This window comes from Eubalaena glacialis, chromosome 1 (genome assembly GCF_028564815.1).
Source record: "Eubalaena glacialis isolate mEubGla1 chromosome 1, mEubGla1.1.hap2.+ XY, whole genome shotgun sequence".
NCBI lineage: Eukaryota > Metazoa > Chordata > Mammalia > Artiodactyla > Balaenidae > Eubalaena > Eubalaena glacialis.
In genome coordinates, this window is record NC_083716.1 from 78,392,774 (window position 1) to 78,416,537 (window position 23,764).

Genomic DNA, 23,764 nt, shown 5'->3' on the forward strand with positions numbered 1-23,764 from the left:
AGACTCAAAACCCTGACCTCCTTTTCACCACATAGCTTCCCAAATATGACTGGCTGTGACCAGATGGCCTCCCACTTGATGAAACAATGTCTCCTGTCACTCGGAAGTCCCAACAGCTTGCAAGCTCAGACAATGAGAGGTGAACTGCACCCCTCTGGGCCGCTCAGAGCTCGTGGTTTGCCCCCTCTGCCTTCCAAGCCCTCGCTTCTCAAAGTGTGGTCCGTGGACCGACAGCATAGGTACCACCTGGGAGCTTGTTAGATATGCAGACCCTCAGACCCCACCCAGAGTGACTGGATCAGAAGTCGCGTTTTAACCAGAGCCCTGGGGGTGGGTGGGATTTGTGTGCCTGTGAAAGTCAGAGCAGCACTGGCCTAAGCCACTTCCATTTCTGCGTCTGCCTCACGGTTCACGCTCAGCCCCAATCTCAACTTCCCTCTCGCGAGCAGGTCAGCCTGACCCGCGAGCCGCGTATAAATTTAGCCTCGTCTCCCGCTCTCCTCGGTTACCTCTCCTTTCAGAAGCTCCCACTCCCTTCCTCATCTTCCTCTATCAGGGCCAATTCTGAAACCCTGCCGCCTTCTTTAGTCCCAGAATGTGTCAATAGCCCTCATTTGAGAACCCTTGCAATGATTTTTCTTCTTTCTAAGTAAGAAATTATTTGCCTGAAGGTTTTAAGCTGTGGCCAGTCAAGCCGCTCTGCACAGACACAGGGCTGTGCTTTGTTTGCCACTCCGGCCTCCGAGGCCGTCTGTGTGCCTGCAGGAGTCAGCCTCGGCGGGACAGAGGGAAGGCCACCACTTGGGGCCAGTTCTGTGTACACTTCTCGTCCGAATGGCACCTTGGACTGCAACAGGGAAAACGGCAAAACTGCAAGCAGCTGCCATGCCTCACATGGCACCAGCCAGGCTGACCCCGGTCATCCCGGGGCGGGTGGGGTTATTCCAGGGAGTCGCTTTTAGAAATGAAACAGCAGAGGGTTCTTTGAAGGCGCTCAAGGCCTGAGGATAAATTTCGAATTTACCCTTGGAGTAATGAATGATCCTGTTCCCCTTTTTATTCGCCGTGAAAACAGCCTTCACAACTCTTCATGAAGGCTTCTTAGATTGCGTTTTATTTTTTTTAACCCAGGCCATCAATTTCTCGCAGAACATAAAAATACATGTAGAAAATTTGTAGTACAAATGCAGACACTTTTATCAAAGAAAATAAAAACTAGTTCACCAAGCAGAGATGATCACAGATCATATGTGGGTCTGTTTCCTTCCTACCTCAGTCCTGTACGTCTAAGATATACACACAATTATGTTTTATGCCCTTACATACATATGCACCAAGATATAGAACATCCTTTATAAAATGGGAATGATGCCATAGAGTTTTATACACTGCTCTTTAACTGAACATAAGTATGTACTATCTCATGTCATTAAACTTTCTTTGAAAACATAATTGTTCACATCGTGAAGTTCTGTCATGTGGTTCTGGTCATAATGTATCTATCCACGCCTCTAATGTTGACTATTTCTTTTGTTTTGATTTTTTGGCTATTTTTAATTTTTGATACCTTTACCACGTGGTTTAATAAAAAGTGACTTAAATCTTTCACTTAGTTACCAAACGTTTATTGAGCACCTACTCAATGCCAGGTGCCCTGCCAAATGGTAAGGATGTAAAAATGAAGTACTGAGGGACTCACAGTCTTGCAAAGAGACAGGCAGATAAGCAAATGCACAGACTGTAGTAATACCTGTAATAAAGGGAAGTACAGGGTAGGAAATGAGACTTCTAGTCACAGACAGCAGGATTCCCCAGAGAGTCCTTAGTGTGGAGGATAATTTCAGAGAGTACTGAGTAATGCATCCCCTCCAAGATAAAAATCACTGTCACTTATGTATATGTCCTGTCTTCTGCCACCTCTGTGTTTATGGTGGCAATATATTTTCATGACCTTTTCCATTTCTCTCTCATCTTCAACATCAGCACAAAGCTTCTCAAATCTCTAGAGGCACCAAGAGTCCTCTGCAGTTCCCTGTCCCACGTAACCACCTTTTTTCCAATAGAAACCAGTGCCAGGATGACAAGGATAGGATCCATCACCCTGGAGAGCAAGATCCACAAAGGCTAGGTGGGTGGCCCGAGTTCCCGCCACAAGGGCAGGTTCAGAGTAGGACTCCAGATCCAGCTGCCAGCACATTCTAGCCATCCGTTATGGGTTGAATTGTGTCCCTCCCAAAAGATGTTGAGGTCCTAACCCCAGTACCAGTGAATGTGATCTGATTTGGCAATGGGGTGTTTGCAGATGATCAAGTTAAGATGAGGTCATTAGAGTGAGACAATCCAATATAACTGGTGTTCTTCTAGAAAGAGAAAATTTGGACACAGAGACAGACACATACAAAAAGAATGCCATGTGAAGATGAAAACAGAGATGGGGAGCATGCATATCTACAAGTCAAGGAACACCAAAGATTGCCAGCAAACCACCAGAAGCTAGGAGAGAGGGATGGTACGTATTCTCAGAGCCTTCAGAACAAACCAAACCTGCCAACACCCCGATTTCAGACTTCTAGCCTCCAGAAAATAAATTTTTTTAAGCCACTCCATTTGTAGCACTTTGTTACATACAGCAGCCCTAGCAAACTGATGTCATCACGTGACCCCAAGTTGATATCAATCAACTGGACAATTCATATAACGTTGAACCTCTTAGCTAGACTAATTCTAAAGTGCACTCAGTTTTGCGAATCACGGATTTTAGAATCAAGCATACTGTACATCATATCTTTAATAAGGAAACACATAGCAAGAAAGAGGGCCAGGTAATAGCAGTCCCAAATTCTTAATGAGAATCACAGTTTGCCATCACAGTTTGAAGATGGACATGTGCAGAAAGGAAACTCTAGGTAAAACTTTGCTCCAAATCCCAAAGTTCCTGTCTAATGAGCCACATTCATTACATGTGAGGTACTAGAACTTTTGTCCCTACAGCCTGAGTCCTAAAATCTCTGTGAAGGTAGGGACCCTTGTTTCTTATAATATCCTCAGTGCCTAGTAGGTTTGACCCTCAATATTTGCTCAAGAAGTATAATTTTGAATAAATGAATGAACAGCCTCTTTATTTCTTTTTAAACTCACAAGCTATTCTTAGCCATTTTAGATCACTAGTATCCAGATTCGGTTGTGTACCCCTAATACATGTGTATTTACTATAAACATATGCAACATTACATGATCAAATACACAGAAATAGAAACATCCAAAAGATAAAATGAAAAAAATAAACATAATTAGAGGTTCTATTAAACTCTCCTAAAGCTCCAGTGGACGTTCTTATGCACCCCAAAGCACACTCAACCACCACCAGCACTGCAGATTTTACCACTTATTGACAAGAAGAGCAAGAAAACGGAGATCCAAGGCAAGTGAAGGCTTCTCCCTCAGACCCAGATAAGCAACCCCTGCTCCTACACCCCCTTCCTACTCATTTGGCTTTGGTAGGAAGGGGCAGAGTCAAAGGAGGGAAATGCCTCTGGTTGAAGAATAGAAGGTCATAGGTACCTCTCCAGATCACACCCACGAAAAACGTAAATAGTATGATCAAGTGATTTGTTAAAAAGATTTAGCATAGGACCTCCCCGAGCTGTTAATATGCTAATACGCTTTGGAAAGCCCCAGGAGGCTGGAGCCTGGTTCCCCTGGAAGAGATTGAGAACCCTACAAACTGGGAATATGGGATTATATGATTCAATTTGTCTAAACTATTCAGAAAAAGCGTTTTTCTTTTTGCCTACCATCCCTCTGAGTGCTTTCTCCCAACATTTTTGATCATGGAACTCTTTTCTTCAGTGAATCCTTATTAACATTTTGAGAGAAATTAGTTTGAGACTGAGGTAACCAGAGAAATCAGTTATCTAAAAGTATTAAACTTCATTAAAAACATTCAATTTTTAATTCAAATATAACTAAGCTTTTTTTCACTTAAGTTGGGAGTAAATTACTGTCTTCTAACAAATTCTCAGAAACTTAATAAATTTGTCATCAATTGAATTTAGGTTCACATCTTTAAGCCCTAAATACATAATGGACATAAATAAATAAATAAATGCAAGCAAAAACATTTAGCTCTGCTCACAATGAAAGAAACACACATTAAAAGATGGCTATTATTAAATTAGAAAGAAAAAAGAGAAAGACAAGATGCTAGTGAGTATAATGAATGTGCTGGTTTGATACACTGTAGCGTTTTATTTCAATGGAACAGCCCTTTTGAAAAGTAATTTAACAATAAATATGCAGAGCCAGGAAAATGCCCTATACCATTTTACCCATTAATCCCTTTTCTTAGAGATAATTGAAAGTCTGGAACCAGGACAAGAGATGAAGGAAGGGCACTTTATACATTCACTGCATTTTTTTAATGGAAAAAAAATCTAAATGTTTCATCCTACAGAAAACAGTGAATTTTGGCATATCTCCTAGAAGGAATATCATGTAACCACTGAAATTTTAAATTAAAATGTGGAATATGTAGCAACATAAGAAAAAACTTATTTTATAATAAGGAAAAAACGAACAGGATACAAAATTGCATAACAATATGAAAACCATATGTCCACAAAAGATTATAAAAAGATGAGTTCTTGTAGCAGGCTGGTAAGATCACAAGCGAATTTTTTTTGTTTTGTTTTTCTAAAACTTTGTAATGTTATTGTATTACTTTTACCTTTAAAAAATATTTTTAAGAACATAAAATCAATTTGCTGCTATATACATTTTTAAACCCAAATGAATTTCTCATACAGTACAAAGCACATTTTTCAAACATTCTCCCACTCATCTGTAGACGCATTAAAATTCTACTAAATTTTCAATGATACAAATTATCTTTCAACTTGAAAGGTGTGTGAAGGCCCTTAGATAAATAGAACCGTTTCTGGTGCCCAACATGATTATTTTAAGTAATTTTACAAAATCTATTCCGTTCTTGCTGCACCTGGTAATTAAGTTCAAACATCCTGAAGAAGGCAGCCTCATCTCCCCGAGGCCCAGAAAGAATTTCAATTGCCATTTAAAGCTTCCAATTAGTTCACAACATAAAATTACAATTCACTTTTGATATTTTTTCCCCCTGGGTTTTTTTCTTTTACCGTTTTTGTAACCCATGCTGTAATTATGCCTGCTCAATCTGACGCAAAACAGCCTCTCTTTTCATGCTAGGCTTATAAAAGACAACCTGGCTAGTTCGTCACTGTCCTGGTTAAACATACCTGTTCCTGGGAATTCCCTGGCGGTCCAGTGGTTAGGACTCCGAGCTTTCACTGCCGAGGGCGCGGCTTCGATCCCTGGTCCGGGAACTAAGATCCCGCAAGCCACCGCCAAAAAAACAAAAACACCCGTTCCTGAAGACAAAGGTTCACTCCAAGCTTCTGGGAAAAGCTCTCCCAGTGACTGAAGACCTCCAGACTGAGGCCTCACCCACGCCCCTTGTCAGCTGACCTTTGAAACGCCATCACTCTCAGGTGGTGGGATTTGCAGGTGTTATCTCTAATACCCGGTTCCATTTCTCTAACCTGGTTTCCAGAATGGCCCCCATTGTAATTCAGGGGCTGAAGATAACAATTGAAAGTTACCTTCCCACCAATCAACTGGGAAGTAAGTAGCCATGCCAGTTACTGGCAGGGTAATTTACTGAGATACTTAATTTCTGTTTGGTTTTCCGGTGACCTTCCCTCTTCCTATTTTAAGCAGACATCCGGACCCTTCACAACTCCTTGCCTCAGGATTGTCACCTCCCCCCCCCCCCCCCCGCTCCAGCTCCACCCAGAGATCTGAGGTTAGCTGAAGTCAGTTTTTTTGTTTTATTTATTTATTTATTTACTTACTTACTTACTTACTTACTTATGGCTGTGTTGGGTCTTCGTTTCTGTGCGAGGGCTTCCTCTAGTTGCGGCGAGCGGGGGCCACTCTTAATCGCGGTGCGCGGGCCTCTCATTATCGCGGCCTCTCTTGTGGCGGAGCACAGGCTCCGGACGCGCAGGCTCAGTAGTTGTGGCTCACGGGCTTAGTTGCTCCGCGGCGTGTGGGATCTTCCCAGACCAGGGCTCGAACCCGTGTCGCCTGCATTGGCAGGCAGATTCTCAACCTCTGCACCACCAAGGAAGCCCGGAAGTCAGTTTTTTTGAAATACTTAACTCATTAGAGAGATTATACAAAGAGTCCTCGAGAGACACAGGAGAAAATAGATTTTGAGAGCAGTGAGAGTGAGGGGAAAGATGGCCTGCTGTCACTCACAGCTCTCCTCACCTCCATCTCCCACCCACCCCTCTCAACCCTGGAGAGGAGAAGTGTATCTGGGAGACTAAGCCCAGGGAATAGTGCGAAGCAATAGAATGGTGGGCAGTTCTTCCCAGAGGCAAGAGGCACCCCTGTCCTGGGCCCATGGTTTAGAGGATTCCATTTAATCACAAACACACACACACATAACTACGTTTATATTCATGAAAGAACGTGCTAAAAATCCGCTCTTGTGCATAACAACTTTTAGGTCCCAGGGAAATACTTCTCCCCATCTCTTGTTCTATTTCCTCAAACTAACTGCATTTGAATGCCATGGAATTCTGTACGTTGTCCCACTGACAAGGTCAGAGATGGGGACTGCTTGGAAATGTAGGGGGGATTTGAAAGAAGGAAGACTTTAGGTAAGAGAAAAGACAAATGAATTCATTTGTCAAATCCTTTCAATTGGCATGAATGCAGTAAGTCAAGCAAATGAAATATTAATTCCCAAGAGTGCCAAGGATTCTTTTTTCTTCCGCTTCTTCATGTCCCAATTTATCGTTACAGAGCAAGTCAACAATTAGAGCGGTGTTTGCAATATCTGCACATGGTAGCTGAGAAACATTTCACAATATTAAAGAAATCACATTAAAGTATTTTACACATGGGTCTAGATTATTACACACACAAATGGATCCTGATTTAATTCAGTGGCAACTAGAAGAACAATGAACACTAGAATCGTGAGTGGTGTTTTTTAAATTTAATAAGATTAAATTAAAATTTCAAAATTAATTTAAAACTTAAGCTATATTATATATCTTTGATTTATCATTTTTAATATTAATTAACTATAATATGTATTTTTATTTTATTTTAATAGATAATGTTAAAATATTAAAAGCTAAATACCTTTGAAAACATACAAATATTGTTATTTTTTAAAAATTTACATTTACCTTAATTCTATATTTTTTGATGAAAATACGTTCAAATTTCATTTTTTAATTTATTCAATCATTACTGTCAGCAGAATATAAGTTATGTGAAAACCTTGATAATAAAATAGTGATTTTTGCTGATATAAATAAAAGGAAAATAAAGCTATGGAATAAGTACATAATTTGTGGTGTATGTGTGTGTGTGTATGTATGTTTATTTTATTACTTATCTAATCATCACCAGCCCACTAACAGAATGCCCCATTATGCTCAGTAAAAATTTAATTCCTTTGTCATTGGGTATTTGACAGTGTTCAATCATATAAAACCCACTGTTTTACGCATTTTGATTCTGTCATAATGAAAGTGTATTTGTCATGGTAGAAGGACAGAATATCTCATTAACCACCTTGGTACCTTGATTTATAACTTCATCATTTTTAGATGTATGGCATGACCTTGATCTGTGCCCTTGCCACAGCAGCTCTGCTGTCAGCGGAGGCTCTGCTTCCCAACCCACTGGCTTCCAACACAAGCCAGAGCTGAGTCTCTTTGGCTCTGACTGGGTCATGTGACCCTGAACCCCTGAACCATTCTCTCCAACCAATTAAATGCACTGTAGCATAGGCCAGCCTTGAAAGACCTGCCCTTGTAGAGTCTGGAATGGACCCAGCTCCACTTGAATGTCATAAAGTGAGTGTGATAAGAAGGGTGGTTCCCAGAGGCAGATCAAGTTTTGTGAGTTATAACATTTTTTCAACTGGGGGGCAGGGGGAGCTTTCTAAGAAAAAGACAGAAATTACAAACTCAAAACTTCAAAATTAGATATTGAAAGAAAATATTTCAAAGAAGAAAAAACAAACCCCAAATCCCCCAAAACAAAAGAATGTCACCATTATCACAAAATCCTCCCTAGAATATTTCTATTACTGTTGGTTTTTTTCCTACAGTTTTTGGCTGAATACTCTTCAGTCACTTCTTCATACAACAATCACTTCAAAATACCATTTTTTAAAGGAGAATAGAAAGGTAATTCAGTCCTTCTTCTACTATGGTTGAATAACATTTTTTTAAATCACCGATAACTTTAAAATGTACTTTCAACTTCATATTGTATTGGTAATTTTCTGTGTATTTTATGCCAAATTATTATTACATTATTATCATTGCCAAATTTGGGACTTTTTTCACATTTCTCCTATGAATGAGCTGGATGATTTCAAGATATTTCAATTTTTCTTCACAAAATTTGACTCATCTTAAATACTCTTCAAATTGACGACACTCATTAACCAGTTTGCTGTCAGTGTCCTCTTGTCGTATCAGATCAGTCACCGCAGTGGGCAGTAGTGAGTATTCCTGGAAGTCAGGTGTCACATTAGGATGCCAGCAAACACTGAACTATAATCGAGTGACTATGAACCACATAAATTTATCCATTGAAACACAAACTCAACTTCCCCTTAACTGGACTCAAAAATATGCCTTCAGCCCTTCTAATACTTTAAACACAAGGGGAAGTGTGAATGAGGAAGGTCAGGATGGAAAGACATAGTCTTGCCAATGAGAAGCTTGGAGGCTTAGGCTTCGGTAGCTTCACTGTATACCCACCTCTGGTGGTTCCCCAAGGAAAATTCTGAAGCTATTTCCTGAAGAAGGGGAAATGGATTCTGGCAGGCCAAAATAGTAGCTGTCCATTACAATCATGTTGGCTTTTATTCCTTCCACCACTAAGTCCATTTTTTTCCCCATGAATAAATATACCTTCTACAAAAGATTTTTGCTGCCGTCAATTAAAATGACACTTTGTTTTTTGCTTTTGCTTCTCTCCCTAGAATATCCCGTACCCCGTCTTTATTTGACCTAGTCATTCCCATCTTACAAGGCCCAGCCCAAGGGCTGTCTTTTTTACCTCCCTTGGGCCCTATCCCAGAAGTGTTCTATGGTCAAACAGATTTGGGAGAAGTTGCATGACTTCTCTCTTTCTCTCTCTCTCTCTCTTTTTTTTTTTTATTTCTCATAATTGAATTTTATTATTTTCTTTTGCTAAAAACTTGAAGTATAGTTGATTTACAATGTTGTGTTAGTTTCAGGTGTACAGCAAAGTGATTCAGATATGTATATATATATATATTCTTTTTCAGATTCTTTTCCCTTATAGCTTATTACAAAGTATTGAGTATAGTTCCCTGTGCTGTATAGTAGGTCCTTGTCGGTTATCTATTTTATATATAGTAGTATGTATATGTTAATCCCAAAATCCTAATTTATCTCTCCTCCCTCCCATCCCCTTTGGTAACCAAGGGGGGATTGGTTACCAAGGGGACATTGTTTTCTATGTTCCTGAGTCTATTTCTGTTTTGTAAATAAGTTCATTTGTATCATTTTTTTCAGATTCCACATATAAGTGATATCATATGATATTTTTCTTTGTCTGGCTTACTTCACTTAGTATGATAATCTCCAGGTCCACCCATGTTGCTGCAAATGGCATTATTTTCTTCTTTTTTGTGGCTGAGTAATATTCCATTGTATGCATATACCACATCTTCTTTATTCCTCTGTCAATATGCCTGTGAGTACTTTGGGGCTTGAGAAGTTCTGCTCTACAAGAATAATCATTACTGAGAGCTTACTCTATACCAGGCTGTTCTAATTGCCGTACATGTCTTATCTTATTTAACCCTCACTACTTACTCTACAGAATACATTGATATTACTGATGAGGAAACTCTAGGGTTAAATAATTTGACCAAAATTGCACTATAGATAAGAGAAAGATCCTGGTTTTCAGCTCAGACACTCTTAGCCATTTTACTATACTACTCATTTATTTTTGTTTAAGCCAGGGCTTCCTAACAAATTTAATCAGCAGGCCCCCTTTCTGCACAACCCTTATTAATTCACCCATAAAAATAGGCTACACCCCATGCACTTCAGTTGCGCCACTCCTGGGCCCTATCCCCTCTGCCTCCTAGCAGAGACATTTGCGTATCTTTCTTATCTCCTCCAGTAGGTCGTGAACACCTCTAAAGGGACCTTCATTTTAGTCATTTTATCCCCCAAGTCTCTCACAGTATCTGACACACAGTAGGTATTCAATAAATATTTGTGGACTTAATACATATCGATAGTATTTTAAACTTTCCCAACCTGTATTTAATTTCAAAAAGAAGAAAGTAAATCCAATAAATTAAATGCTAGAAAACAGAAACTAGAAGGTTTTATACAACTTTTCCAAATCCTTTCATATTGCTCCACTTCTGCTGTTTACCAAGTGAATAAGGAAATTAAAAAGCAGTGGCAGGCTGTTTAAATAGTCAGACAAATTCAATTTGGAATCAACACAAAGATATATTATTTTTGAAGGCCCTTAACTGAAAAGGAATGGAAAATATATTAAAGAAAACTCAGAATCAATCGTAGCCTGATATCTGCAGCTTTGAAAGAGGAAATACACAACAGCATTCTTAATAATGCCTAATAATTCTCATAGCATAGGGACACAAAAAATATTCATTCTGAATGACAACATCTCAATTCAGGTTCTTGTCCTTCAACCTGGAATAAACAAGGAGTACCCTCTGAATGTCCTATTTTTAAGAGCGACAAATGCAGAAGGGATTTTAATTTCAGAAGATTCAAGTTCCATTCATGAGTCATCTTCTCCATTTCAATCACAATTCTGGTATACTTTTTATTGGCTAAACTGAATATTTCTTACTGCAGGGGAAGAAGACTAGAATCTAAGCAAATTGGCACACTCACTGTCGAAAACTTAATCCAAACACGTTTTGCTACCAACATAAATAAGCCTCACCCAATTTTGCAGTGTCTTTCAAGACAACAAAATGGCTTATCTTAAAACTCCCTTAACCGTATTATGAATATATCACATATCACAAATCCATATTACATTATTTTGATTCCAATAAGCCAGTCCAAATATTTAATGTGGACAGTTCTGAAGAGCGAAATTCTCTGCAGGCAGCAACATGTTGACCAGAGCTGCCTGCCAGGTAGGATCCCAGCTGTGAAACCAAATCTGACCCTCCACGTGACCTCCAGAATGTTCTTGCCCCTGCCTTGCTTTTAGCCATTCAGTGGCTCTCCAGTACCTTCAGAAGAAAGGGTAGACCAGCAAGGCCCTCCAAGACCTGAATTCTTCTTTGCTCTTTAGCCTTATTTATCACCACTGTCCCCATACAGAACCACTTCAAGTTTCCCGCACATGCCTTTTTATTCCATGCCTCCATGGTTTTGCTCAAAATGCAAAATACCTTCCAATTCTCACCCTCCTTCTTCCTCCCTCCTCTGACCCTCCCCGCCTCTTCAACCTAAAACCCTAACCTTTCGAAACAATACGTAGCCATGCAATTCCACTCCCAGGTATGCACACATGAATGTTCATAGCAGCTTTATTCATAATAGCGAAAAAGTGAAAACAACCCAATTGTCCATCAACGGACAAATAGATAAACGAAATGGGGTATATCCATACAATGGAATATATTTGGTACTAAATATTTGGTACTAAAAAGGAATGAAGTAGTAACACATGCTATGACATGGATGAATCTTGAAAACATTATGCTAAGTGAAAGAAGCCAGATACAAAGGACCACATATTGTGTGATTCCATTTATGCTAAATGTCCAGAATAGGCAAATCTATAGAGACAGAAAGTATATTAGTGGCTGCCTAGGGATGGAGGGGTTGGGGGAAATGGGAAGTGATTGCTAATGCACACAGAGTTACTTTGGTGGGGGGGTAACGAAAATGTTCTAAAATTGATTGTGGTGATGGTTGCACAACTCTATGAACATACTAAAAGCCACTGAATTGTGTACTTCAAATGAGTGAATTATATGGTATATGAATTATCTATCAATAGCTGTTATTCAAACAATGCTCAGGGGCTTCCCTGCTGGTGCAGTGGTTGGGAATCCGTCTGCCAATGCAGGGGACACGGGTTCGATCCCTGGTCCGGGAAGATCCCACATGTCGCGGAGCAACTAAGTCCGTGCGCCACAATTACTGAGCCTGTGCTCTAGAGCCCGCGAGCCACAACTGCTGAGCCCGCGTGCTGCAGCTACTGAAGCCCGCGCGCCTAGAGCCCGTGCTCCACAACAAGAGAAGCCACCACAATGAGAAACCTGTGCACCGCAATGAAGAGCAGCCCCTGCTCGTTGCAACTAGAGAAAGCCCGTGCACAGCAATGAAGACCCAACACAGCCAAAAGAAAAAAAAAAAGGTACATACATATGAACACTAAGACCTTACTAATTTTCATTATCCAATGAAGACTGGAATGGTCCAGTCTGAAACTGACCTATGAATTTTCTCTGAGGGTATATTTTGCCAAGCAAAATAACAGCATAAACAAAACTTGTAGGAGTTTGTTTAACCTACTTAGCAGGAAAGAAAAAAATTAAGGGCTTTATTGACTCTATTATTTCTTATAGGCAAATTATACTGATTAAAATGAATCTCCAGTTATTTAAAATACTTCCAATAAGACCCCCTGAAGCATTTTATTGGTACCTGGTGCTGACTTCAGTGACAATGTACTGAACTCTGAGTCAACCTTTCACTAGTTCACTGGTGGTGCAGTAAATTAACCCACTTTTATATACAGAGTTATATTAATCACACACATACATTGAAGTACAATTAATCATGTACATACTGTACATACATATAAGCTAAATCTTTAATCTGCTAATAATGTAATAATGCTTTTGATAAGTATATCTTTCTAATTTTAAAATATTCATACTCAGAAAATTAGAAAAAAGAAAAAATATTAAATTTTTCATAATCCCAACCACCCAAAGGCTAACATTTAAGTATTTTTCTTATAGTCTTCTTTCTATGCATATTTTTGCATAATTTTAATCATAAAGTAAATCACTTTTGCACATTGCTTCCCACTTAAAATTATAACTTAAATTTTTTAATGGCTGCTTAATACTGCATTTTGTGTATGCACCCTAATTTATATAACTCGTTCCCTATTATTGGACATTTAAGTTATATCCTATTTTTCAGATTTATGAATAATACTGCAATTATCTTTCAGTTAACAACATTTTTCATATTTCAACTTATGTCCTCAGAATAAATTCCTCAAAATAGAATTACATTGTTAGCATCTTCATCTGTATTTACCAAAGTTCCATGAAGGTTGGATTGATTTCTCTTCCTGCCAGCTGTGGAGGTTCACCAATCCATCCTCAGTCAAGATTTTTTTCTTCTGGATTCTTCTCATTTGTGATGTGTAGGGCTGGCTGCAGACAATCTGTAGGAGTCAGAGAAGTGTAAAATAGATAGCTAGTGGGAACCTGGGGTATAGCACAGGGAGCTCAGCTTGGTGCTCTGTGATGACCTAGATAGGTGGGATTGGTGGCGGGGGGTGGGGGGGGGAAGGAGGTCCAAGAGGGAGGGGATATATGTATATGTATAGCTGATTCACTTCGTTGTACAGCAGAAACTAACACAACATTGTAAAGCAGTTATACTCCAATAAAAAAAAAAAGAATGTCCTTGGTGCCACACCATTTGCTTTTCACTCCTGTTCATGCAGCCACCTTGATCCACCTCTGTCTTGCCTTCCCGTGTCCCTTTCCCCTTCAGCCCTATAGTCCCTCTGCCTCACCACATGAATCCCTGCTGGGCCTGTGTGCTCTAGTGAGGAGTTCATTGTTGGAGACACATTTTGGAAGAAATAGATAAAAGGGAAGGTATGCTCATCTTAGAGAGGACTTGCATCTGCAGTATTCCTGGGAGCTACAAGGCTGAGGGAAGGCCTTAGGGGTAGCCGGGAACTTCCGGGGGCCCTTGAATCTCACCATGTATTGATAGAAGCCTGCTGGCCTGTTTTGAAAGAACTGTTTTGGAGGAAAAAAAAAAAAAGAACTGCTTTCATTTCAATGACTTTTATTTATTTGTTCTGGTTGTAAAAGTAATATATGCTCCCTATTAAAAATCTGGAAAATACTAACTCCAAAAGAATTAAGAAAGAAACCAAATCACCGGGATTGCAACACCAGCTCAGGGGGTTTACTTGGAAGCCCCTGTACCCTCAGCTAGAGCTCCCGTGGCATCTGTAGCCCACGGGAGAAGCTGGGTCCTGCCTGGTCCTTTCTGATCAGCTCCCAGAAATTTGTACTCAACCAGCTCACCAGGCACTATAAAAGGCAGTTTTATCTCGTGTAAGCTCAGAGGGCTTTTGGAAGCCCAGACTTGTAGTTCCACCCCCTCATCACTTAGAGGGTACCACGCTTCCTGTCTGTGTTTCGAATCCAGTAGCATTTCCTGGAATTCAACTGCCTTCCTCTCTCTACAGAGGAAGTGAACAGTTTAGAAACCCAGGCTCTCCAGAATGGGAACTCAGTTATTGGCATAAATATCTTTATTACTGCTTCCCATGAGTGTAATTATCAAGTACCTTCTGTTTTGCTTCTGGTTTGTAGTACTTTGTGTCAGACATTTGACTCAGGTCAAGTTTCTGACCTTTTCCTTTCTTCTTTTTTTTAAAAATTTTTATTGGAATATAGTCGATTTACAATGTTGTATTAGTTTCTGCTGTACAGCAAAGTGATTCAGTTATACATATACATATATCCACTCTTTTTTAGATTCTTTTCCCATGTAGATCATTACAGAGTACTGAGTAGAGTTCCCTGTGCTATACAGTAGGTCCTTTTAGTTATCTATTTTATATATAATAGTGTGTATATGTCAATCCTAAGCTCTCTGACCTTTTCTTATATAACTTAGTTTTCCTTGGACTCAAACAGCTTTCAAACTAATTTGTCCTTGGGACACAGTACGGTGCAGTGGTTGTGTGAGTGTGAGTGTGAGTGTTATGACAGCACGCTGTGTGAGCACTGCAGTGGTGAAATAGGCACTTTGGTACATAGCTGGTGGGGATGGTAAAGGATCCAGGTCTCTTGGAAGGTAATTTGGCACTAGCTATCAAAATTACAAGTGCATATAGCCTTCAATTCAGTAATCCCATTTCTGGGAACGTATCCCACAGATAGACCTGCACACATAGGAAATGAATGTGAGCTTCATCCTTATTGTAGCATTTATATTATTATTATGTTATTTATTATAATTATATATTATAGTATAATGGTATAATTGTATATTACAATATAATAATATAAGTATATATTATTATACTCTATATTCTATTGATACTATTATTATTGATATTATTGATATTTATTGTAGCACTTATTATTATATTATTTTGTTATAATCATACATGATAATGGTATATTATGGTATGTTATATATGGTATGTTATATATAAGTATATATTATTCTATTCTATATTATTATTATTACTATAGCAAAAGATTTAGAAACAACCAAAATATCCATCAGTAAAAGATGGATGGTTAAATAATTACAGAACATCAGCATAATGGAATACTATATAGATGTTTAAAAAGTGAGAAAGTGGGAGTTCCCTGGTGGTCTAGTGGTTGGGATATGGCGCTTTCACTGCCATGACCTGGGCTCAGTCCCTGGTCGAGGAACTGAGATCTCGCAAGCTGCATGGCACAGCCAAAAAAAACCAAAAACAAACAAACAAACAAAAAAGTCTGAAAGCCCTCTATGTACTGATATAGTAGATATTTAATGCTATATACAGAAGATACATAATTCATATTATATGAAAGTGAATAGATTTTTTATAATATGTGATCTATATTATATATTCATGATGTATAATACCATATATATATATATATATATATATACTGAGAAAGGCAGTTTGGAGAGAGGTTAAGAGCACGGACTCTGCAGCCAGACTACCTAAGTCAGAAGCCTGCCCCACCTCTTCCCATCTGTGTGATCTTGGGCAAGTCACTTAACCTCTCTGTGTCTTGATATAACATCTATAAAATGGAGATAATAATAGCACTTATCTCATAGGGTTGATGAGAGTATTAAGTGAGTTAATATGCATCAAATGCTTAGAACTGGGTCTGGCACACAGCAGAGAAGAACCATATAAGGGTTAGTTACTTTTATATTCCATGAAGTGAAAAGAGCAAAGTTTGGAGGTGTATAATATGCTACGTTTTGTGTAAGAAATGGGAGAAAATAAGAACCCCTATTTGTATTTGCTTTTCTTTGCACAGAACAGCATTAGAAAAGTACTTACAGGAGGAGGGGGTGTGGTGCCAGACATAGATAGGAGAAACTTTTTAAGTGCATATCTTTGAATGTCCTTTCAACTTTTTGAGCCACATGGATTTAATGCCTTTTCAAAAACATATATATATTGTTAGTTTTTTTGGAAAAGAAATATGAACCTCAGATTCATGAGAGTCTGACTCTACCACTCACTAGCTCCAAAGCCTGGCACAAAATTACAAAATTTATGACTTCTCCGAGGCTGACATTTCTTTCTGCATAAAAATCACATCCACCAGTAATTGAGATGCACCAGTAACATGTCTGGTGCAGGGCGGGCCCATGGCACGTGCTCAGGAAGGGTTAAAGGCCCCTGATTCTGCTTGCTCTTCGCTTCACTTTCCTCCAGGTGCCCCCAAAGACACTGATTCTCCTCCTCCAGCTGCTGGCGTTCCAGAACCTGAGACCAGATTACCTGGGGATGGAAGAGGAAGGCCAGACTCTGGGATGAAATCAGAGCAGGGTTCAAATCCCAGCTAAGTGGATTATTACCAACAGCATGGACTTGAGCAAGTGGCCTCGGTTTCCTCATTTGTAAAATGAAGACAATGACAATGTCTCCATCTTGTAGGATGATTGTAAGAACTAAACATGATGTCTGTGAAGCGCCCAGCTTAGCACAGAGGAGGCGCTGTGTCCGTGGAAGTGATTGTGACGTGGAGGGCAGGAGGGGCTGGGAGAGACGGGGAAGGCGTTTATTCCCAGCTCCTGCTTTTCCAGTGTTGTCAGTGCCTTAACTGCTGAAGGCCGGGTACTAAGCCTGGCCCTCTTTAGCTTCCTGGGGGAGAGAGAGCGTCTGGGTTAAGAGGACACGTTATCATTCTCAATATGCAAACGAGGCAGATGAGGCCCCAGCTCTCAAGGCATCGACACTCCTGTGGACCATAAACAAGCAAGCACAGAGAATTAGCATCATGTTTGTGGGCTGCTGCCTGAGTGAGATAGTTATGAAGGTAAATTGGAGAGCTCAAGTCATTGGTTTAGGGTTGACTATGCTTTTTTCAGATTGAAGATGTCCTAGTCTCCAGTTTTTTGAAAGATTGAGGACTTCAGACATGATATTCATCTAAGGAGGAGGGGAGACGTCAAAATAGGAGGCAGTTTAAATCCTGTTTCCACCATTCACCTGGGCCTGTTCTCTCAGTTGATGGAATAGCATTTGGGCTGGAAGGTAGCTAATTCTCCAGGTCCTGACACCAGGATCCCGCGGCTCGATATGGCATCAACCATAGTATCTATGTGATGTCATTGCATAATATGATTTTTATGTCTTTGCAGACTTTATTGTTTTACTTTTCCTCTTGCTGAGAGCCATGTGCAGCTGTTAAGTGTCATGGAGTCAGGTTTTTACTATCCTGAACGTGAAAGGCCACATTTTTGGCAAGATGTGGATAAGCAAAACCCCATGTGTGTCTATAAAACTAAATAGTAATTCCAAAGTATCTCTTAGTATGAGCCCGGGATGTTACCCAGGTTTTAAAATATATAATTTAAAATCCATGATCCTCTTGAGAAAAAATTCAGGAAAGTAAAATAAATCTTCTCTTTTATATACACATGCCTCAGGGAAAACAGAATTTTATGTAAATAGCTGCAGGTGGTGATATAACAGTATTACAATAGCCCCTATAAATTTTTGGAGTTTTCCAAGTGTGCTCTGGACAAAGGCTCTGAGTCTTTGCAAATTCTGTTCCTTCTCCCTGCCCTTCCTCCCTACTTGTACCTAATTCGCCTGAAAATTTTCTAATTTTCTTTCAGTTACAACCGAGACAACCCTTTCTCTGGGAAGAGATCTTCCTGTGCTCTCCCCAAAAGTGGGTTAGTTGCCCCTCCTCTGTGCTCTCTCAGCAACCTGAGTCTTTAGCAAATGATTTAAATAATCTTTACCACACTGTTTAAATAAAGTTCTTTTTTTGCCCTTGACTTCATAGGCACAGAATTGGTTGAAAAATAATCCTTGGTTTGTAATGCATTATCATTGCTGGCTTATGCTTGGCCCTGTTTTATAGTAAGTGCTTTATTTTATCTCTGTATTTATTTGTAACCATATTGCCCAGTAGAAATATAATGGAAGACACATATGTAGCTTTAAATTTTCTAGTAGACCCATTTAAAAAAGTATAAAGTAACGTATGGAATTAATTTTAACAATATATTTTATTTAACCCAATATAGCCAAAAGATTATTATGTCAATAATCAATGTAAACATTATTAATGAGATATTTACATTCATTTTTTTCCATATGAAGCCTTCAAAATCTGGTACATATTTTACATTTAGAGCATATATTAATTGGGTTTAGTCACATTTCAGATGATCAATAGTCTTATGTGGGGGCTTCCCTGGTGGCGCAGTGGTTGGGAATCTGCCTGCCAATGCAGGGGACACGGGTTCGAGCCCTGGTCTGGGAAGATCCCACATGCCGCGGAGCAACTGAGCCCGTGAGCCACAACTACTGAGCCTGCGTGTCTGGAGCCTGTGCTCCACAACAGGAGAGGCCGCGACAGTGAGAGGCCCGCGCACTGCGATGAAGAGTGGCCCCCACTCGCCGCAACTGGAGAAAGCCCTCACACAGAAACGAAGACCCAACACAGCCAAAAATAAAAAATATATATATATAAAAAATAAAATAAAAATAAAATAAAATATACCTTTAAAAAAAAATAGTCTTATGTGGCCAGTGGCTACCATACTCGACAGCACAGATTTATAATATAGCCAAACTCCATGCACACATGACCAAAAACAAGAACTAAAATACTACCAATAACTTATGTCTACCTATAGATGCTTCCCTCATCCTGCTTCTTGTCATCTGCTCTGTTGGCCCAACTAGAGGTCAAGTTCATGGAGGACAGAAGATGTATATTATATAGATGTTTATGTTTCATTATCTTCTCAAAGTGTGGTCCCTAGACGCTGGGAGTCCCTGAGACACTTTTATTTCAAAGTGTTTTTTATAATAATATTAAGCCGTCGTTAGCCTTTTTCATAGGCTGACATTTGCACAAACCATGAAAGCAATGGTGTGTAAAACCGCGGGCACCTTACCACAAATCAAGGTAGTAGCCCTATACAGTACTGGTAGTCATTGTAATCGTCAATGCCATGCACTTTTGGTTTTTTTAAAAAAGAAAGTTGCACTTAAAAAGTCCTTGATTAAGCATCAAAATGTATTAATTTTATTAAATCTTGACCCTTGAATGCTCATCTTTTTAATATTCTGCGTGGTAAATGGGGACACACATAAAGCACTTCTGCTGCACATCGACGTGCAAGTGTTGTCCCAGAAAAGCATTTGCTCCATTGTTTGAGCTGTGAGCTGAGCTAGTGGCTTTTTTCATGTAACACTGTTTTTACTTGAAAGAACAACTGACAGACAAACCATGATTATTCAGAGTTGGGAATTTAGTGGACATTTTCTCAAAATAAAGTAAACCTGTCACTTCAAAGAAAACAACTCACAATATTTATTGACAATAATAAAAATTTGAGCTTTCAAGTGAAGACTCAAATTTTGGAAAATTTATATCTACCACTGTGAATTTCACAGCTTCTCAATGTCTAAACACTTTTCCAGAGAAGTTGGTGGTGATATTAACAAATGTGAAAAATGTTTTGGTTGTTATGTAAAGAAGTGGCAACATTTGGAAGATATGTATAGCTCAGGGAGCCAATATTTACCAAATGACCAGTGTATAATGTTAACAAAATCACGCATGGGTAAAAGATCCACTCAAAGTGCAGGATAGAACAGTGGATTTTAACATAAGAGAGAACAAAATGTTCAATGATGTGGTTTCAGATTTTATACTGCAACTAACCTTTAGGAAGTTATACTTACTGAGTTTTGGTAAAGTATCAAAGATTATCCACAATCATTTGAAAACGCTACCAAGATATCCCTCCCTTTCCCAAATGCGTTATGTATTTTTTTTCTTTTCCTTCATATACTTTAAGCAAAAAACATATTACAACAGATTGAATCCATATTGCAAGCAGATATGAGGATTCAGCTGCTCTCTATTAAGCCAGAAATTAAAGAGGTTTGCAAAACTGTAAAACAATGACATTCTATTCACTTTTGTTTGGGAAAATATAGTTATTTTTCATAAAACATATATTATTCATGTTTCTATGTAACAAGTTCAGTATTGTTATTTTTTATTGTTTTTTTAAATAAGTTTATTTACTTATTTATTTATTTATTTATGGCTGCGTTGGGTCTTCGTTGCTGCCCGGGGGCTTTCTCTAGTTGCGGCGAGCGGGGGCTACTCTTCGTTGCAGTGCACGGGCTTCTCATTGCAGTGGCTTCTCTTGTTGCGGAGCACAGGATCTAGGCACGTGGGCTTCAGTAGTTGTGGCTCGCAGGCTCTAGAGTACAGGCTTGGTAGTTGTGGCACACGGGCTTAGTTGCTCCGCGGCATGTGGGATCTTCCCAGACCAGGGCTCAAACCCGTGTCTCCTGCATTGGCAGGCGGATTCTTAAGCACTGCACCACCAGGGAAGCCCTGTTATTTTTAAATAAATTAATAAGTTAAAATTTTTTAATTTCTGTTTTAATTTCTAATACAGTAAGTATTGATAAATATAACTAAAATAAACAAAAGCTCTGAGACCCTCAATAATTTTTAAGAGTGTAAAGTATTTCTGAGATGAGACCAGAAGTTTAAGAACCACCAGTCTAGCACATTTCCTATTCTATTCTATTCTATTCTATTTTGCTTACACATTGTATTTTGCTTATATATTATATTTTACTTGTATATTATATTTTGCTTACATATTATATGGGTTAATATAGAATATATTTTATAGCTTTCATAATATTTTACTATTATCTTAAAAAGTGATCAAAGTCAACATCACCAGTGATGGGACAAATCAACATCATGTGCTTCCCATATAATGTACTGAGATAGACACAACATCTTTTCTATGGTATTCCTAACAAAAATGTACATCCTGAATCTAATCGTAAAGTAACTTCAGATAAACCCAAACACTGACATCTACCAAATATTTTACTTGTACTTTTAAAAAATGTCAGTATAGGGCTTCCCTGGTGGCGCAGTGGTTGAGAATCTGCCTGCCAATGCAGGGGACACAGGTTCGAGCCCTGGTCTGGGAAGAGCCCACATGCCGTGGAGCAACTAGGCCCGTGCGCCACAACTACTGAGCCTGCGTGTCTGGAGCTTGTGCTCCGCAACAAGAGAGGCCGCGACAGTGAGAGGCCCGCACACCGCGATGAAGAGTGGCCCCCGCTCGCCGCAACTAGAGAAAGCCCTCGCACAGAAACGAAGACCCAACACAGCCAAAAATAAATTAAAAAAAAAAAAAAGTCAATATATGAAAAAAATACAGGACTTCCCTGGTGGCGCAATGGTTAAGAATCCGCCTGGCACACTCCAACGAAGAGTAGCTCCCGCTCGCTGCAACTAGAGAAAGCCCGCGTGCAGCAACGAAGACCTAACACAGCCATAAATAAATAAAAGTAAATAAATTTCAAAAAATAAAAAATTAAAAAAAAAAAATACAAACAGGGACTTCCCTGGTGGCCCAGTGGTAAAGAATTTGCCTTTCAATGCAGGGGATGAGGGTTCAATCCCTGGTCAAGAAACTAAGATCCCACATGCCGCGGGGCAACTAAGCCCGCGTGCCACAACTACTGAGCTCGCGTGCCTCAACGAGAGAGCCCGTGTGCCGCAAACTACAGAACCCACGCGCTCTGGAACCTGCACGCCACAACTAGAGAGAAGCCTGCGCGCCACAATGAAGAGCCAGCCCGCCACAACAAAAGAACCCACTTGCCTCAGCGAAGATCCCAAGTGTTGCAGCTAAGACCCGGTGCAGCCAAAAAATAAAGAAAATAAAAATAAATACTAAAAAAGAAGGCAATTAGACAATACTATTTTTTAAAAAATACAAATAAAAACAAAGCAAAACCAAGAAATGGTTTCACTTTAAACTAGCCTAAAAAGATATGACAGTGGAATGCCACCTATCATCTGGGGGTTTTTTACTATAAAAATAACATTGGGCTTCCCTGGTGGCACAGTGGTTAAGAATCCGCCTGCCAATGCAGGGGACATGGGTTCGAGCCTTGGTCCAGAAGATTCCCACATGTCACAGAGCAACTAAGCCCGTGCACCACAACTACTGAGCCTGCGCTCTAGAGCCCGCAAGCCACAACTACTGAGCCCGCGTGCCACAGCTACTGAAGCCTGCGTGCCTAGAGCCCGTGCTCCGCAACAAGAGAAGCCACCGCAATGAGAAGCCCGCGCACCCCAACGAAGAGCAGCCCCCGCTCACCACAACTAGAGAAAGCCCACGTGCAGCAACGAAGACCCAATGCAGCCATAAATAAATGATAATAAATAAAATAAATATAAAAAAAAATTAATGGCAATTGGAAAAACCTGAATAAAGTCTGTAGATTAGAAAATAATAGTCAATGTTAATTTCTTGATCTGGATCATTGTACAGTGGTTATGTCAGAGAATGTTCTTGTTTTTAGGAAATACACTGTGAATAGGGGAAAGGTATCATTTCTGTATTGACTCGGATGTTTCAGAAAACAATATGAGAGAGAGGGGGTCGGAGAGAAAAGAGCAAACGTGGTAAAATAATATTTGGAATTTGGGAAAAGGAAGTTCAGAAATTCCTTGCATTATTAGTGCAATTTTTCTGTTAGTCCGAAGTTATGTCAAAATAAGGAGTTAAAAGGGAAAAAGTTTACTCAACAAATACACGAGTGAATCTTTTTCTAGATACTCCACTTTTTTCAGCTTCTGGATTTAGATGTAAGAAGGATTAAACGGAGGAAAACGAAAAGTCTCTTACAGACAGAGAGAACAGACTTGTGGTTGCCAAGGGGGAGGGGAGTGGGGGAGGAATGGATTGGGAGTTTGAGATTAGCAGATGCAAACTATTACATATAGGATGGATAAACAACAAGGCCCTACTGTACAGCACAGGGAACTATCGATATATTCAATATCCTGTGATAAGCCATATGCAAAATAAAATGAAAATGAATATATATATGAGTCACTTTGCTGTTTGGCAGAAATTAACACAACATTGCAAATCAATTATACTTCAATAAAATTTTTTTAAAAACAAAAAACAAAACCAAAAAGTCTCTTAAGGTTATTATTATATCCTTACATTGCTTTAACAATATGTGCTAAAAGTGCCTCCAAAATTTACCTCCCCCTGTCATTTTTCTTAAAAGGGCCTTTAAACCCCAGAAATTGAGGTTTTCATTACATGCACTGCAAATTATTTTGTTCCTACTTTGATGTGGCAGGAAAGAGGAT

The 23,764-nt window shown here is 39.4% G+C and overlaps 1 pseudogene; it reads left to right on the top strand.

Annotated features, from left to right (window-relative positions):
- The first annotated feature begins 834 nt into the window (after positions 1–834).
- The window catches only part of LOC133091255 (ferritin light chain-like), a 38,798-nt pseudogene continuing 15,868 nt past the window's right edge, over positions 835–23,764 (top strand).